A 5,734-nucleotide genomic window follows, 5' to 3' on the forward strand; every position below is an offset into this window, starting at 1 on the left:
AGTGAAGGGGAAGATGAATAGGAATCTCACTTACACAACTTAAGTAAAACATAGCTCTCTGAACAGATGAAGATAGGTTTCTTCTGTATCCCAGAATCTAATCAATATTTATATGTATAAATTCAGCTATTATTTGGCTTAAAAGGCCTTTTTGGGAAATGTTATCATTTTTACTATTTTCTACAGAGAAAATATTTTCCAGTTTCAAATAACCCTGAACTTTTGAATTATAACCTGTTTTTATGTTAAAAATTATTTTTTATTTAAAAAAAGATTTATTTTATCTATATGCTTTGCTTGTGTGTGTGTGGGGGGGTATGGTATGTGTTTCTCTGTGTGTGTATGTGTGTGTATGTGTGTGTGGTGTGCATATATGTGTGTGTGTGGTGTGTATGTATGTGTGTGGACTGGAGTTAGAGGTGTTTGTGAGCCACCATGGGTGCTGAGAACTGAACGTGGGTCTCCTTTGAGAACAGCAAATGCTCTTAACTGCTGAGCCATCCCCCCAGCCCTTGCTTTGTTTTATTAAGCAATGTAAGGGCTACTGGCTGGTACTGTGTATTAGAGTTTATGCCATTTCTTTTTCTTGTTTTTTTGAGATACTGTGTGTCCAGCCTGGCTTCGGACTCCCTGTCCTCCTGCCTCAGTATCCAGATCTTATGTAAGTTTTGATTGTACATGACAGAAGCACTCAGATTCAGTACCCCTCAGCCAAAACTCCTGTAACCTTATCCAAAAGAAGTATATACCAGTTTGCTTATCTCACAGGCTTTTGAGCATCATAGAAGTAGTATTCACCTCAATACTTCCTGCAAGCTTTATTTATTAATGTATGTATTTATTATTTTTCTTTTTTGAGACATGTTTTCACTATGTACCCTTGCAGGCTTAGAACTCCCTATGTAGACCAGGCTGGCCATGAACTCATAGAGCTCCACCTGCCTCTGCTTCCTGAGTGCTGTGATTAAAGGAATGTACCACCATACCTGCCTATTTATTATTTTTTAAAGATTTATTTATTTTTATTTTATGTGTATGGGTGTTTGTCTGCATGTGTTATGTGTACTGTGTACCTGCAGTGCTTGTGGAGGCCAGAAGAGGGCGTCGGATCCTCTGGCACTGGATTGTCAGGTGTTAGCAGACATATAGGTCCTGGGAATTCTGAACAGTAAGTGATCTTAATTCCTGAGACATCTTCCCAGCCCTCCCCCCACAACCTTCTTCCTTTCCTTTTTTCTTCCCTCCTTCCTTCTCCCCTCCCTCCTTTCCTCCCTCCTTTCCTCCCTCCCTCCCTCCCTCCCACCTTCTCTCTCTTTATTATTGTGTATGATGTACAGATGTGTGCGTGTCACAGTTTACATATGAATGTCAGAGGACAGGTCTATGGAATCAGTTCTTCTCTTTCACCATATGAGTTCCAGGGACCAAACTTGCGTGTCAGGCTTGCACAGCACACACCTTTCCTGCTGGAGCTGTCTCATAGCTGCTGTACTTAATAACATCTTTCGGGAGGATGGTGACTCGAGGACAGAATGAAAGATGAGAAGGCAATACACAGAAACGGGTGTAGAGACTGCAGACCATGGTAGTAGAACCCCTGGCTACTTTAATTTTTGTGTGTGTTTTAAATTACTTCTTTTATTTTTTTGAGATTCTAATTACATAATTTTCCATTTCCTCCCTCCAAGCCCTCCCATATGACCCTCTTTGCTCTATTTTAAATTCAGAGAGACAGAGACAGGGAGAGACAGATATAAAGAATATGAATGTGAGTGTCATAGTGTGAAGTATGGAGATCAAAGGACATCTTTTGGGAGTCAGTTTTCTCTGGCGGTTCCAGGGATCAAACTCAACTCATCAGGTTTGAGCACCAATAGTTTTTTTAATGAGTGTCAGCCAGTTCTATGGGAAAAGACCAGTAGAGATGGTATTAGGATACATAGAAAGTATCCAGGAGAATGAGACTATGAACTATTGGTAGAAATACATACACACACACACACACACACACACACACACATACAGACTTATACACACAATTCAGCCACTTGTGAAAACAGTTGGAATACCTCTAAATGCCAATGCTAATAGTATCTGTTTTTACAATTCCACTGCTGGATATATACCCAGGTTTGGAAATGTGGACCCAAACACTTGTTTGTTGCTATGGCTTGGCTATGCCCCTAGGGCCCATGTATTAATGGCTTAGTTGCCAGCTGTTGGGAGGTGTTAACGCCTTAAGAGGTGGGCCCTGGGGCTGGAAATATGGCTCAGCATCTAAAGCACTTGTCACACAAGGCTGAGAACTTGGGTTTGAATTCTCAGAGCCCACATGAAGCCAGACATGAGGTATAAGTCTGAAATCCCAGCACTCCTCCAGCAAGGAAAGGAGACAGAAGAGTCCCAGGAAGCTTAGGGGCCAGCTAGCCTGCTACATACAGAGGCAAACCTGAGACTGTCTAAAAGGAGACGGAAGACAAGGATCAATGCACATGCCTGTCCTCTGACCTTTACATGTGTGCATGTGTGAGCCTACGCTCAAATATATGCACGTACACAGACACATACACACACACACACACACACACACACACACACACACACACACACACACACACGATGAGGGGCAGGTGAGATGGCCCAGTGTTGAAGGTACTTGCTGCCAAACCTGATGACCTGAGTCCAGTCCTCAACCCAAGTTTGATCTCTGGAATCCACATGGGGGATGGAGAACTTCCATAGGAATGCTGTGGCAGACACATACTTCATCCCCCAATCCAAATAAAACTTTCCTTAAAACAAACAAACAAACAACCCAAATACTTGAGGGGTTCAAGAAATGGCTCAGTGGTTAAAATAGCTTGCAGCTCTTCTAAAGGAGTTTGGTTTTCAGTACCCACATTGGGCAGCTTACAACTAACTGTCTCTAACTCCATCTTCAGGGAACCAGACACCCTCTTGGACCTCTTTGGGTACCTACAAGGATGTGGCAAACACACATGCACACAAAATTTTAAAAATTACATTAAAAAAGGTAAAATAAAGAGAGCACCCAATAGATAAAATGGTAGGAAAATTTAGAGTGAACCAGCACAACTGGCTTTGGTTTCCAAGACAGGGTTTCTCTGTGCAGCCCTGGCTGTTGTGGACCTCACTCTATGGACCTGTCTGGTCTTGAACTCCGGACTCAGATATACCTGCCTCTACCTCCCAAGTGCTGGGATTAAAGTCATGTGCCATCACTGCCCGGCTACAGCTGGCTTATCTTTTTTTTTTTTTTTTTTTGGTTTTTCGAGACAGGGTTTCTCTGTGTAGCTTTGTGCCTTTCCTGGATCTCACTCTGTAGACCAGGCTGGCTTCAAACTCAGAGATCTGCCTCTGCCTCCCAAGTGCTAGGATTAAAGGTGTGCACCACCACCGCCCAGCCTTACAGCTGTCATTTTTTTTTTTTTTTTTTTTTTGGTTTTTCGAGACAGGGTTTCTCTGTGTAGCTTTGCGCCTTTCCTGACACTCACTTGGTAGTCCAGGCTGGCCTCGAACTCACAGAGATCCGCCTACCTCTGCCTCCCAAGTGCTGGGATTAAAGGCGTGCGCCACCACCGCCTGGCCTACAGCTGTCATTTTTAAAAGGGGGCTCTGTACGTGAACTAAGGTCTTCCTGAGAAGTTTTTCTCTAGCCCATATACAGTTGAGTATCACTAGATACACTGTGTGTGTGTGTGTGTGTGTGTGTGTGTGTGTGTGTGTGTGTGTGTACTGGGGATTGACCCCGGGTGTTAGGAATGGTAGGTAAGTACTCAATAACTGAACTATGTCCCCAGTCCTAGTACATTCACACTATATAACCATCAGTACCACCACAATCCAGTGAGCTTTGACGCTAACAGCCAATGGCTTTATTTGCTGCTATAAAGTGGAGCATATTCATTCCTCAACATGACTGCATATGAAAGCTGGCCATCAAAGAGAGGCAGGACAAGGAAAAAGGGCTGAGTCCTGGTACTGGTGGGTAGGAATTTGGTCCTTTTTAGTTTTTATTTTTCCTTTGTGCCCATCTGTATATATTCTAAGTATTAATTGTAAATGAGTTTGAGCTACTATCTGACAGGCATTGCCACAAGTGCCTTATATATACACTGACTCCACTACTCCTCAAAACCACCCTGGGGCCAGGGTGGCACATGCCTTTAATCTTAGCACTTGGGAGGCAGAGTTAAGTAGGCTCACTGAGTACCAGCCAGGTCTACAGAGTTCTAGGTCTGCCAGGGATACACCATTGAGACCCTGTATTATAAGAAACAAATAAAAACAAATTTAACAAATATCGTCGGGGTTGGGATTTAGTTCAGTGGTAGAGCGCTTGCCTAGCAAGCACAAGGCCCTGGGTTTGGTCCTCAGCCCTGAAAAAACAAACAAACAAACAAACAAAAAAACAAATATCGTCAGTATTGCATTTTATAGGAGCTAAATGTGGACGAAGCATAAAAGCATTCAACTTTTAGTCTTTTCCCATTGAGAAGAGTCAAGGACTATTAATATATACTCCTCAGCTACATGGCAAATGACCTATCAAAATTTCAAAGCATGGGTAGAATATGGTTCAGTTGGTGCTTGCTCAACACAATCCATCACCATAGAAACCGGGAGGGGTAGCATACACATACAATTCCAGCTCTGGGGAAGTAGGAAACAGGAGGAAAAGTTCAGAAGGTCATCTTCAGCCAAGCTACCTAAGGAGATAGGAAGGTCTCAAAAAAATAACCAAACAAAAACAAAACTCAAACCAAACTAACCAAGCAAAAACAAAACCCCAACAAACCAAACCCCCCAAACCCAGTGAACCAGTGGGGTCTGTTGGCTCACGCCTGCAATCCCAGCACTAAGGTTTAGGCAGGGGGGTAATTGCAAGTTTGAAGGCAGCCTGGGTTTCATAGGGAGATCCTGATTCAAACCCTTGGCCACCCCAGTCAAAGAACAATAACTCAACTACCAAACATTCAGGGGTGATGGTACACCTGCTAATTTCAGGACTCTTGAATACTCTTAGGCTTGAGGATCTGGACTTGAGGTCAGCCTAGGCAACACAGCAAGACTCTTTTCACAAAATAAAATAAAAAATGCTGCAAAATGGAAAGTTTAGGCCTGAATAATTGCAAAGATTAATCTCCAAATATTATTCTGCCAATGATAAGGCAACTTTGATCCATATTAGAAAAAAAATGACCCCAGTATTTACTTTTTATGATTTTTAATAAGCTATTCTTACATGTACACTAGCAATTGTAAAAAGACAAATATTTGCTACCAGAAGTTACATACTGTACAACTTATGAAAAATATAATTAAAAATATGCAAAAGTAATAAAGGGAAGTACTTCAAATAGAATATGAGATTTGTACTTAAGAAATGTAACCAGAAAATGGGCAGCATCTAAGTGGACCATGAAATCTGTTTTAGTTCAAGCCTTTTGTTTACATTACCTTAGTTAAACTTTCCAATGGACCCAGGGCTATGAAAAGTGCCTGGCCGGGCAAGGACCGTTTTAGAAAGTGAATGGCATGGCCGGGCGGTGGTGGCGCACGCCTTTAATCCCAGCTCTCGGGAGGCAGAGCCAGGCGGATCTCTGTGAGTTCGAGGCCAGCCTGGGCTACCAAGTGAGTTCCAGGAAAGGCGCAAAGCTACACAGAGAAACCCTGTCTCGAAAAACCAAAAAAAAAAAAAAAAAAAAAAAAA

The sequence above is a fragment of the Peromyscus maniculatus genome, chromosome 9 (assembly GCF_049852395.1).
Source record: "Peromyscus maniculatus bairdii isolate BWxNUB_F1_BW_parent chromosome 9, HU_Pman_BW_mat_3.1, whole genome shotgun sequence".
NCBI lineage: Eukaryota > Metazoa > Chordata > Mammalia > Rodentia > Cricetidae > Peromyscus > Peromyscus maniculatus.